This window comes from Lissotriton vulgaris, chromosome 5 (genome assembly GCF_964263255.1).
Source record: "Lissotriton vulgaris chromosome 5, aLisVul1.2, whole genome shotgun sequence".
NCBI classification, from domain to species: Eukaryota; Metazoa; Chordata; class Amphibia; order Caudata; family Salamandridae; genus Lissotriton; species Lissotriton vulgaris.
The window spans coordinates 1,278,844,964-1,278,858,522 of record NC_141693.1 but is presented as its reverse complement, the minus strand read 5'-3'; the positions used below and the strand labels follow the sequence as shown (position 1 = coordinate 1,278,858,522).

Below are 13,559 nucleotides of genomic sequence, written 5' to 3'. Positions count from 1 at the left end.
AGCTTGGCAAGCAAGTTTCAACATTTAATCTACGGGTACAGGTTCTGGTGGTGCATAATTAGGTGACTGAACCAGGCAAGACCATGATGGAGTGAGTACGGTACAGCTGGGTAAATCCTCATTGTAGGATCATGCTTGAATATACTTAATGACTAATTTTCCTCCCTCTTTATATACAGAGTGTGACTACAGGTTTACCTTATCACCTTGGGACCTCTGGAGCACTAACTAGTGTTTCTTTATGTATGTACTGTTCAGTATGTAAGAATGATAAGTGTGAATGGTTGATCACAGGGCAACGCCCAGCAAGTGAGTTAGATGTCTTCACAGAATACTTTTATTTCACAGCATTTGGAAGCTCCCACTGGTGTAGTTACGGGGGGGAGGTCCGCCCCAGGCGGCATTATTTTGGAGGCGCGTGCTATTAAGTACGTGCCTGCACCACGGTGGACGTGACCGTGGTCACATCCTGTCTGTTATTGAGCCGGGAGTTCAGTTTGTTGCAGACAGCTCAGGCTGGTTGCTGAATTTGCTTCGCCGCCCGCAAACCATTAGTGGCTCTCGTAGCTTCCTGCTGCAGCTCGCACCGGCCCCTAGCCAGCCTGGCCCTGGTGAAGTGTGCTGTCAGCTGCTGCATCCTGGCAAATTCAATTGTTGCCACAGCCGAGGGACACAGAGGAAGGAGTCAGTGACCCGTGGGGCACCAGCCGGCAGGACAGACTCCAGTCCGTCACGAAACAGCCCCACACTGGGGACTCACTCAACAGCCTGGACGACTCGCATCTGAATTAGGAAACGTGAGTGACAAGAAAATATACTTTTGCATTTACTTTCATTTGCTAACTGAACATGGAATGAGTAGATTGCACCACGTGGCGGACGTTTTTTTTGCTAAATGTCAATACAGGGGAATTTAAATACTTGCTGCCAGCTTCACGTGTAGTCATAGTATGCTACATTCACAGTTGGAGTAGACTGCTATTCAAGCGAGAAAAAAAATAATCTACAAGTCTCAGGACAATCCCCACGGTAGAGAGGGGCAGCGGTCATAGCGAGAGCTGGTTTCACTGCTCTTCCCCCCCCCCCTCCCCCAACCAGCACCACCCCACATTAATCCAGCATGTGCAGAGGTGAGCCGCCCTGAATGCCATCCCGCCCGGCCTTTTGCGGCCTGTGTCATACTTGTGATTGCGTCCACAAGAGGCCTTTACTTAATTGCCACGCTCACCAGCATTAAATTATAGATAAAAGTAAGCAGAGCAATGTATTCTAATTCTCTGCTTTTAGTTTCTAAATCACAACCGGTAAATGTTAAGATCTAAATACTCGTTCTTTGTCGGGGCAGGCTCCTTTCAATGTAATGCTTCCACAACCTGGCTGGCTCTTTCAAGGTATGGCGCGTAACTAACTCCTAACTGGATGGATCAGGTATGTTTTTTTACAAGTCCTGTGACTGCCGAGCCCCAGGAAGACATAGACAAAATGAAGTACTCGACTGCACGTTTCATTACGGTGAGCGCTGCTTTTTAAAAGACACCCACCGCGCACTGCAATGTAAGTTATTTCTGCTGCTGAGAGCATTTGCCTTTTTCTGCCCACGTAAGAGCACTGTGGTGTATCGACTGCCCGACGAACTCGAGCATAGCACTGTCTGTGAGCAGCTCTGAGCAGAGCAGTTGTCAGCAGTGAGTTTCACATTGCAGCTTAGGCACTACAGCCCTAGGCAGAATTTTCCCATTGGTAAGTGGCCTGTTACACTATGGGGCAAGTGCTAGATCAGTGATGTTTGTTTTGGAACAGAGCATGCAATAAGGTTTAGATTACAAACAGAAAAGGAGTTGGATTGCTGAACAACGTGCAATAAGGTGCTCCGTAGCCAAACATGATCTAGCAGTTTTACACTGGCAAATGCAATTACTGTGGCTCTGCAAGAATCAATAATGATCACAAGTGTGAAATCACTAGAGTACATTGTGGGTATACAATCGTTTTACAGTAGGATTAGGTGTTTTGCAGCAGTTACAAGTTCTTTTCAAAGCTTATCCTTGCTCAAATTAATGTAATTTGTTATGTTTATCTGTTTCTATGTACTTAATTTGTTGATTTTGCTTGCAAAAAAGTGTCACTCTCAGTGTCATACATTTAGTAGCTGAATGCCATTCATAGGTACCCTAAAACCTTGAAAATGTCACACATAAGCACTCTTAAAACATGGCAGCTACGCAGTCTGTGTTTCTTGTCAGATAGTGCCCTTCCATTTCTGGTGGTTTGCAATAGTTTTAAGATATTCGTAGTGTTTCGCGTTGCTGAAATGGCTGTAATTTTTGATATATATATATATATATATATATATATATATATATATATATATATGCTTCCCTCATCCTAATTGTTTCATTTTTGCTCGCAAGAAAGTGTCACTCGTAGTTGTTGAATATCACTCATAATTACACTCAAATTACGAAAATGTCACACATAAGCAATCTGAAACCTTGGCAGCTAATGTATTTGGGACACTCACTGTCAATGACTGAAGTCAGTGTCCTCAAATAAATTATAAAGGCCGCCCCCAGTGCCGCGCAGCCCCCGTGTAAAGACCAAGGCAAGAGCACCTGCTTGTAAATGCTGCCTGCATTGGGGTTGCTTGTGGGTCCCGTCCCAGGGCCGTCAATCTTGTAGCACGAAAGCTGCGGATGCCATGGGCGCCAATCTGAGGGATAGCCCCGGGCGCCACAAGCTCTAGCTACGCCCCTGGACGCTTCATTCATTATTATTTACAGATGCAAGGGCGAAATACAATATGGGATTAGAATTAACAGAATTTTTAATATTACCGGTGTATATGATTGTCACATTGCTATTGGGCGCTCAGGACTCTGCTCAGTGCCCTTTACTATTGCAAGATAATTCTCCCTTTTATGATACAGATGGATTGGAATAAACACCAAGAAGGTATATGGTTTAGATCTAGCATGAAGAGTGCATGACTGTATATCATTTTGCGTTCATAACAAAATACAGTAAAGAGTGGTCTCAGTGAGAGAGTTTCAAGTTCCTGATGAAAGCCATGTCGAAGGGTGGCAGAAACATGTAGACCGAGTGCAAGAAAGAAGGCAGGATCATTAACCCCAGTCAACTTCCATCTTACTGATCCCATATTTTAATCATACCGACTGGAGCATGTAATAAAAGGATTATGTTACTTACCCTGGAAGCATCTGTTCTTGGCGTGTAGAGCTGTAGATTCACATGCTTTGCATACGCCTGTCATTTAGTGTTGGGTCCGGATGTTTGTAAGCTGTTTTTCTTTTCCAGTCACGAGGTATGGCGACTCCTCCTTTCGGTGCTATTGCGCATGGGCATCAACTCCATTGTTGGATTGTTTTTCCGCAAGAGGGTGAGAATGGAGTAAGTAAGTGAAGTATAGAGATATCCATGCGTAAGTAATGCAAATAATAAGAACGGCAACAACTACAGGTGTCCGGGGAGGTGGAAGGGTGCATGTGAATTACAGCTCTGCATGCCAAGAACAGATACTTACAAGGTAAGTAACATAATCCGTTTGCTGTAGACAGATACACATGCTTTGTATAGAAGATATAGCAGTATTCCTCAAGGCGGTGGCTAACGGTGGGTGATGCAGTTGTTTGATAAAGGGTCTTTAGCTCTGCTTGTCCTACATTAGCAGGTTGACATGCTAAGGCATCCTTTTTTAAAATTTATTTTTATTTTTTTAACAGAGAGTACATAAAAGAAAAATATAAAGAAGACAAAACATGTTGATAGATACTAATATTGTTATCAGAAAACATTCGCCAATGCATGATATCTAAACAGTTACATATGTATACATATCTACATACAAGGACCCTTCTGTTTCATTCATTTCCATATACGAGAACATTTTTACATTGACCTTATAGTTCTTGTCTTAGCTAATGCTCGTTCCCTTTCATAAATATTTTTCATAAGGATAACCCAATCAAAAAAAGAAGGAGATTTAGACTAAATCCATTCCCTCGCAATACAAAGCCTAGCAGCGCCTATTGCAATAGATATAAAGCTCGTGACTGCGATGCTATCATATGCCCTATATTCCAGCATGATCTCTTTAGTAGTAAAGTCTAGGTTAAATCCCAGACATTGTCCAGTATGTCTTATAATATTCCCCCAATACTCAGACAACTTTTGACAAGTGTACAACATATGTACGATGTCGGCTGCCCGTTGGCCAAACTTAGTGCAGCATGTTCTATCTCCCCAACCTAACCTGATCCCTGTGATTGTTGTGGCCACTTGCTGATTCTCTCGGGAGTGTAATAGAACTGAAAAATTGTTCGAAATTGTTGCAGTTTCAGATTAATAAAATAAGTAGATTTATTTAAAGTGGCCAATGCAGCAGTTATATCAGATGACTCAATATTTATTCCAAGTATTTGACACCATTTGTCAGCTAAATGTCCTGTATCAGTACTTCTTAAATTACAAAGCTGAATATATACGGAGCTTATTCTAGCTTTAAGCAAAAGATTAACACCCTGGGTGCTAAGGGGTTTCACCCGGCCATGCTTGATTTTCAGGATCCCCATTGTTCATGACAAGGTCAACTCGTCATAAGCACAGGGCAGGTAAAACCCATGACGAGTTGACCTTGTCATGAGCACTGAAGAGGTTAAGCATTTAATTTAATAGCTCCTGTGAAAGTGGAAGCTGTGATGAATATTGTTTTAAAAAGTAGTCTCTGATTTGTAAGTATTTATAAAATAGCTGGTGAGGGAGTCCATAAGAAGATTGCAATGATGAGAAGGTAGTAAAACCATTATGATCATATAGCTGACCTAATCTTACAACTCCATATTTTGCCCATCTGTTTGCAGTATAATCATGGAATATACTAGGGAGAGAAGGATTGTTCCAGAATTTAAAGTATTTAAGTTGTTTGAGATCATTGACAGTGAGTGAATAGTAATGAAGTATTTCATGCCATTTACGAACCTTGTCTCTGATAGTCTTAAAGCAAACTCTCTTGTAATAATTAGGCTCGTTAATCCTATAAAGGAACATTTGACTATCCGAGCAAAGTGCCGATACAATGCCATAGTACGGCGATTGATCAGTTAATAAGCTTTGTAACAGGCTTGTAAATTCTGCCCAATAATAAATCTTAAAATCAGGGAGTTGTAAACCTCCCAAATTATAAGGATATTTTAGGTAGCATGTAGCACGGCGTTCCTGTTTATAGCCCCAAATGAAGCTGCTCATAGCTCCCTCTAATTTCTGGAAAAAATAATTTGGGACCCTTAGAGGGATTGCTCGGAACAGATACAAGAATTTAGGCAAAATTGTCATCTTAATTATATTCGATCTGCGAATGATAGTTATAGGAAGGTTATTCCACTTCTTAAGTTTTTGAATTACTGATTGAAGTAGTGTTTCATAGTTAAGTCTCCACATATTCTCGCGCCCCCGCGATATTTGGGGACCGTACACCACTTATTTGTTGGCGCAACTTTCTGATGATGACTAACCTAGCCCATGTCTCTGAGTGCGGTATGTCCTGTCTGGGGGGATGCCAGTTCAGATGAGGCATGCTGTTGGTCATCCCTGTTCCCTTGATTGACTCTTCGTGCTGCTGCCTTTGATATATGCCGGTCGTCCGGCCGATGACATGCCATGACTGTGAAGTTCCTACCTGTAGCGGACCCCCAATACCATTGCAGTTTCTAGTTGCTCTTAATGCATGCCTTGGAGGTTGTCCGGCAGTGAATCTCCCGTGTGAAGTGAGGGATCCCCCTCATCGAGACTGTTGTCCCCTATGATATCCGCACAGCTAATGTATTACGGGTTGGGGGGGGGGGGGAGGGGGGTTATGTTTGTTCCTAAACTTTGACTATAGTTTACAAAAAAAGCAAAAATAAGACCTCAAGAAGATTCGTCATTGCTACTCCAAGTTCGGTTCCATTTTTTGTACTGCTTGATACGCCGCCGGGCCTTTGGCTGTCGGTAATCTGGCTGTGTGCTGAGAACCATGTGTGCTTCCGATTCAACAACTGCGGCCAGCCCGTTGGGTTGTAGGCCCGAAGATGTGTATCTGCAATTGATGTAATTAAGGTCTTCCAAAAAAAAAAAAAAGTCTCCACATATTCTCAATGCTGGTAGAAATCCTAATCCCCAAGTATGTTACTACTGTACATCCACCAGTTATAGATGTTGTTGGATTTAAATTGTGAAGAACTTGTGTTTTATGCAGATTTAATTCATACCCTGAAACTCTACCAACATTTTTTGCTTCCCCATGGATAACTTGCAATGCATTAGCTGGATCAGAAGTGAATAGTGCAAGATCATCCGCATTTGCGATTGCCTTAAGTTGATAGTCCCCATTTGTGAATGGATTAATATGAGTGTTCTGATTTAATGCTTTAATAAACGGCTCTATGTATAATAGATAAAGGGGAAAGCGGACACCCTTGCTGGGTGCCACATTGCATCATAAATGGAGCTGACTGCAGGTTGCTATATAGTTTTGCCTGTGGTTTAATATACAATGCACAAATCCACTTTATAAACCAAGGTGGTAGACCATTATTACCAAGTATCTTCCATAGCGCATCCCATGCTACCCCGTCATCTAACAAGATCATCCCTACCTTGTGAGAGGTCTTGTTGGCGATATCAAGTGATGTAATAGCGGTGTTGACATGTGCAGTGGTATCCCTATCTAAGATGAAGCCATGCTGGTGTTCTGACACTAAACTGGGCATGGAAGAAGCCAATCGATTAGCCAAGACTTTGGGGTAGATTTTAGCATCAGAATTAATGAGCGGTATTGGCCGATATGACCCGCAATCATCCGCAACCTTCCCTTTTTTAAGACAAAAGATGATGTTGGTCATATCCCAAGATTTAGGGGTTTCCTGTGTTCCCCAATCTGGTGTATAACTGCACATAGCAGAAGAATAAGATTTTTAAATACTTTATAGAATTCCAATGGTATAGCATAATCTCCTGCAGCCTTGCCCGAAGGCAGCTCTCCTATGGCTGTTAAGATTTCATCTACAGTAATATCTTGTTGTAGATAGTGTGCTGCCTCTAGGCTTAAGGTTTGAGAGTTATCTAATCGTAAATATTGCTCAGCTAAAGCTTCATCCATATTGTTAGTTTTAGTATAAAGCTCATTATAAAATTGAGTAAATGGTTTCAAAATTGATACCGCAGTTTTATGTATAGAGCCATCTCCATCCCTAATTGAATCCATGCGTGTCTGAGCTTTTTCCCCCCGCTATTTGATAGGCTAAAATCCGCCCTACTTGATCCCCGTATTCATATTGATTGGAGCGGATTTTATTGTAGGCAGCAAACTTTTCTCTTTAAACTGTTGTGTCAGTAATAGCTGTGTATTTATTAAAGTAGAGTATATGAGATCGCTATTCAATCCATTAGACATAAGTTCAGCAGCATGAGAAAGCTCTAATTTTTTAAGTGCATTACAAGCTTCAGCCATTTTTTTTTTGCTGGGTTCTGTTTAGATAATAAACATATTGCTGCGTTGTCCCACTTATAAAAGCTTTCATTGCATCCCATACGCAAAAAGAGGAGGAAGTATCAATATTAGTTTGTATACATTCTGTAAGGGCTCTTTGTGTATGTGTGATAAATTGCGGATCTGATAAGAGGTATCTTGGAAATTAAAATAATCTACTGCTCTTAACCTCAGCTGAAAGCAAATCAGTACCAGATTATGATCTGATGTTATCCTCGGGCAGACCTCTATTTGTGCATTAAATGGCATGTTACTGCTTACCAAAGCTAGGTCTATTCTTGAGAAGTGTTGTTGTGACCTAGAGTAATACGTAAATCCAGGCAAAGTGGTATACATTGTCCGCCATAGATCTAACAACCCATGTAGCCGTGCTAGCTCATGAATTGATTTACGGACCCTACACATCCTTGGGGATGCAGATCGATTTGTGGAGTCGATCTTATAGTTTAAGGTGCAATTAAAATCCCCCATTATAATTAATTCCCCCTGCCAATCTAACAGGTCCAACATATTTTTTTAAATAGGGTAGGATCATCCAAGTTTGCGCCATATATTCCACATAAGACAATTTTTTTTCGTAAACCTCAAGTTGAATAATGACCCATCTGCCACTTGGGTCAGAGGTTTTATTGATAATGTTACAAGTAAAGCGCTTATCTTTAAAAATCACAACCCCTCTAATAGTTGCCCCTTGTGAGGTGCATTTGATCTGCTCTAACCCCAGGTGTTTAAATAAGCCCCTGTCCTTATGAATCAAGTGAGTCTCTAGCAATATTACCAGATGTGGTTTATACATCTTGAGTTCTTCTTTGACTAGTTGTCGTTTAGTTGGAGAGTTTATCCCGGCTACATTCCAGCTAACACATCTAATTATTCCCATGACTGATTGTATTGTACATTAAGCACATCCAAAAACAATTGGTCAAAAGAAAGACTAGGCTCCACATAAGTAACAGTTAAAGCATTATAACTTCGCTCCATTTTAATTTTAATTAATCCTCCATCTTTATCCATGGTAATTTTGTATAGATCAGACCTAGCAGTCATAGAAATAGTCTCCACTGTCACAGGTGTCGGAGGGCGAGCTTTAATTGCAATGGCCTGGCGCAGTAAGAAATTACCTACATAAAAAAAAGGATTGGTCTGGGTCGGCGTGTTGCATACTGGTTTGCTTGTTTGAGAAAAATTGGCAAGCGAAGAGCACGCTGAAAGTCCCAGTCCCAATCTGCCAGATCTGGGAAGGCTTTCTGAAATATTTGAATGATGTAGGAGCGTGGATCAGAGCCTTCTCTACCCTCCGGTATCCCAAATATTCTCAGATTATTCCTTTGTTGACGATTTTTCATATAATCTATCTTTCCTTGTAAGTCGTTGATTTTGCAGTCATGATCATGAAGCAGATTAGTAGTGCGAGTCACAGCTTCTTCATTGTCAGACAGTCTTTGTTGATGCGTCACCACCTCTGCTGTGAGTTCAGGCACTTTTCCTGTTATTGAGGCCTATGACTGTTGGAGCATAGCTTTATCCGCCCTAAGCTATGTATAATGATTGTGCGCCTCAGATCTGTGTGCTGTTAATGCATGCATTATTGCAGCGAGGGACGGTTCAGTTACTGTTAATGTTCCTGCTCCTGTTATAGCTTCCAGTGTATTTGTAATTGAAGTTGACGGGGCACTCATTGACAGTAAGGTATCTTTTGTTAGCTGTGTTGGTGCTAAAGGTTCAGGAGCATGAGAGCCATTTGCGGCCGCCTGTGACTTAGTAAATTGAGAGGAAATTGTTGTTGGATTTTGTCCCAGACCAGTACCGGAAAGACGTGAAACAATAGCTTTGACTTCCCCCTTTGAGGTCACCAATTTCCGTAAAGGGCGATTTTGATCATTGAATTTAGATTTGGGCTGTACCGATGTCACAGTCTCCACTTGTTTTTGAGGCAATTTGCTGTTTGAGTCACTAGTTTTCCTGTTTATTCTAATCTGCTTAGTGATTTTGAGATTGCGTCTATTCTTTTTAGCAGATTTAGAATTACCAATCTCCTCATGTGGAGAACCAGATGAATCATCAGCGACCGTCTAAGTTTTCGCCTTGTTCGCAGAGGAAAGAGATGTGGATGGAGAGTCAGCATTTGACTCAGTTTGTCCAGCCTGCTCATTGCATTGATTAGCAAAACGCACTGCAGATACTTCCTCTATTTACTGGTCAAGTGTATCGCTTGACTCCATCTCAGTACTAATTAACGCAAGTGACAAATTGTATCTATGATGTTATTTAACATGCAATCTCGTGTTGGCTGATCAGCTGATTGTATTACTGTATCACCGGTTATTGGTTTTAACATAGCTGTAGTACCAGTATTATTGCTGTCTTGTCTCGCCTCCACATGTGGAACATAATGATTATTCACATTGGTTATATGCATAACAGCCCTCTCACCTGAGGCGGTCACAGTCCCGGTCTCCTCAGGTGATTCATGGATTTACCCCAGGCGTGTTGCTGTATTCGATGTATTTGTGTTGCACAGCCTCCATAATAGTCTCTGCCATAGCGCCTTCAGAAGTAGCAGCAAGAAAGCAGGCAGCCTTCCCTGACTGTAGCAGTTTAATCACTGGTCTGCCAACCCACAGCGCATTTATTTTAGTTCCGCCATCAATCATCTCCATAGCGCGATTATCGGTGTTGCAGGTAACTGTTGGAGCAGCTGCCGAAATTTCGAGTTACCCGGCCAGACCTCGAGGCATTTACTTTCGGCGGGGCCATAGACTGCCAAGCAGAGAGATCCAAAGGAAACCGGGCTAGTGGGCCGGACAAGCTGAAAACAGAGCAGCACAGACAGTCTCGCCCGTTTTGCCTGTTGCGGTGATGTATGCAGCTGCGAGTATCGCCTGAGAGAAGAAGTTGCTGGGAACCCAGCCAACACATTAAGGTACCTTTCACTTATACTGCCTTAACCGCTGTTCAACGAGTAATTTCACCGCTCGTCCCCCGGTAGTTAGCGGCACGTAAAAGCAAGTATTTCCCCCACGTGAATTCAGGAGCTCTCAGTGGACACTGCTTCTTCAAAGCGGAGTCAATCCGCCATCTTCGTTCCCCCGCCCCCCGATCGACATGCTAATACATCCACACAATAATGGTTAGTAAAAGTGTGTGGTGTAGACCATGTTGCTACTTTATCAAGTGGAATGTGCTCTAGGAGGTATATTTTAGCTTTAAATTTGAATACATTTAACAATCCATCTAGGAATACCAGATTTAGAGATAAGATTGCCGTTGAGGGGTGGAGCAAATGCCACAAAAAGTTGCTTTGTTTTACGAAAATCTTTTGTCCTCTCAATATAGAATAATAGGGCTCTTCTGACATCACGTGTATGAAGAGCCCTTTCTGCCACTGAATCCGGTTGAGGAAAGAACACAGGTAACTCAACTGACTGGTTAAAATAAAAAGCAGAAACAACTTTTGGAAGGAATTTTGGGTTTGCGTGAATAACTGCTCTATCTTTCTGAAGTTGAAAGAAGGGTTCTTCTAAGGTTAATGCCTGTAGCTCATCAACTCTCCTTAATGAAGTGATAGCAGTTAGAAACACAACTTTCCATGAAAAAAATTGTAATGAACAATTGTTTAATGGCTCCAAATGTGGACCCATGAGACTTGTGAGAACGATGTTAAAGTGCCAAACTAGTGCAGGAAGTATCCTGGCTGGTATTATTCTTTTAAGTCCTTCTATAAAGGCTTGAATTACTGGAACCTTGAACAAGGATGCGTGTGGTCTGTTTTGGAAATATGGGGCCACTGCTGCAAAGTGCAACCGAATGGATAAATAGGCTAAGCCAACTCACTGCAGATGTAAAAGGTAACAAATATTATTTTATATAGATGCATCTAGCAGATCAAGATTTGTTACAATATACAACAAATATCTTCCATTTCGCTGCATAACATGACATGGCAGTAGGTTTTCCTGCATCTTTAAGAATAGTCATACAATCTGGTGGTAAATGTAAGTATCCACACTCTATGATTTCACGAGCCATGTCGCTAGGTTAAGCTGCTTAAGGTTCGGGTGTCTGATTTCTCCATGGTTCTGAGTGAGAAAGCTGGAATTGAGGTGCAGCTTTTGATGTGAAATTACTGATATTTCTAACAGTGTGGTGAACCATGGTTGGCGAGCCCATGTGAGAGTCACTAAAATCAGAGTGAGGGATATTTGCCTGAGTTTCTGAACCAGAAACAGAAGGAGAGGGAGAGGCGGAAAAGGGTAAGCAAATATCCCTGACCAGTTAATCCATAGGGCATTGCCTTTGGATAGAGTGTGTGGGAACCTGGAGGCGAAGTTTGAGCATTTTAAGTTGTCTGCTGTGGCAAACAGATCTATTGCTGGGAATCTCCATTTTTGGAATTATGGACAGAGAATCTGGGGGTGAAGATCCCATGTGTGTATTTGTTACTGCATCCTGCTGAGGAGGCCGGAAATTTGACTGTTCACACCTGGGAGGTTCTCTGCCAGAATATGAATTCTGTGATGAATAGACCAACACCAAATGGTCTGAAAGAAGTGTGACAGTTGTAGAGAATGTGTCGTCCCCCCCTCCTGTTTTTGTACATAGTACATGGATGTCCTATTGTCCGTGCAGACTAGGACAACTTTCCCTATGAGGTAAGGTTGAAAAGCTTTTAGTGTTAGATACACAGCTAGAAGCTCTAGGTAGTTGATGTAGAAACCTTTGTTTGTTGTCCCATAGACCTTGAACTGTTAGATTCTGTAGATGAGGAACAGGGTCGATGAAGGGCCACCCTTTTGGTTTCAGAGAGCGATGGGTGTGGCTGTCTACTAACACTATATCTGTTCATTGACCCTGTGATTGATTCTACTGACGTGCTAAGCATTCTTGTAGGGGACGCATTTGTAATCTTGCATGAGGCACTATTGCAATGCATGATGCCATCATCCCTAGTAGTTGCATATAAGTCCTGACTATTAAGTATTGCTAGGTTTGAACTTGTAGTAACAGAGTTTAACAATTTTGAACCCTGTCTGCATTGAGAGAGGCTAGAGCTGTGAAAGTATTTAGAGTCTCTCCCAGATAGGACTGCATTTGAGGGTTGAAGATGGGACTTTTGCGTATTGACTCTAAATCTCAATTGATGGAGAAGGTGTAATGCAGTCTGAGTGTGTTGCAAGCACGTTTGCCGTGTGCTAGCTTTGATAAGCCAATCGTCTAGAAATGGGAATTTGTTGTCTTCTGAGATGAGCTGCTACTACTGCTAGACATTTTGTGAACACTCTGGGTGAAGTAACTGCGAATGGGAGTACTTTGAACTGATTGTGATTTCCTGCTATCACAAATCTAAGATATTTGCGATGTGCTGGGTAAACAAGCATGTGGAAGTATGCGTCTTAAGTCTAGTGTGGACATAAAGTCGCCTTGCTGTAGAAGTGGGAGCAATTGCTGAAGCATAACCGTATAGAAATGTTATGACAGTATCGACAGGTTTAACATCCTTAGGTCCAATATTGGTCTTAGGGAACCCGTCCTTTTTGGGGATTAGGAAGTATAGTGAGTAAACTTCTTACTCTTGTAATGGAACTGGTTCTATAGCTCCTTTTATTGAAAGAGCGTGTCCTTCTTATTTGGAGCAGTTGGTGCTGTACCAAACGTTTGTCACTGCAAAGTGAAATATTGGGAGGATTGCTGGCAACCTCCAGGCAATAACCATGTTGGACAATGTCTAATACCCATTTGTCTAATGTTACTGATTGCCAAATGTGAAAAAACTTGTTGAAGTCTTCCCCCGGCAGGTGTTAAATGATCTGGACTAATTGTAGGTAAATCACTGCTTACTGGGAGATGGGAAGGTACGTGTTATGCCTTCACCTCTACCCTTGACATTATTTCCTCTGTACCTACTTCTATAGAAACCTCTAGCTGGAGAGGGTTGCGTGTTGGGTTTATTTGAGGCGGCATTAGGATCTGAGGATATACCTTTGGATACTCCTCTATAAAATGAACGACAAAAGGA

General features: G+C 41.9%; 1 protein-coding gene across 7 annotated transcripts in view; it reads right to left on the bottom strand.

The window, feature by feature from the left end:
• Nucleotides 1–13,559, bottom strand: part of PPP1R12B (protein phosphatase 1 regulatory subunit 12B) — an 880,212-nt gene that overhangs the window by 597,322 nt on the left and 269,331 nt on the right. The gene's annotated exons all lie outside the window — the stretch shown is intronic.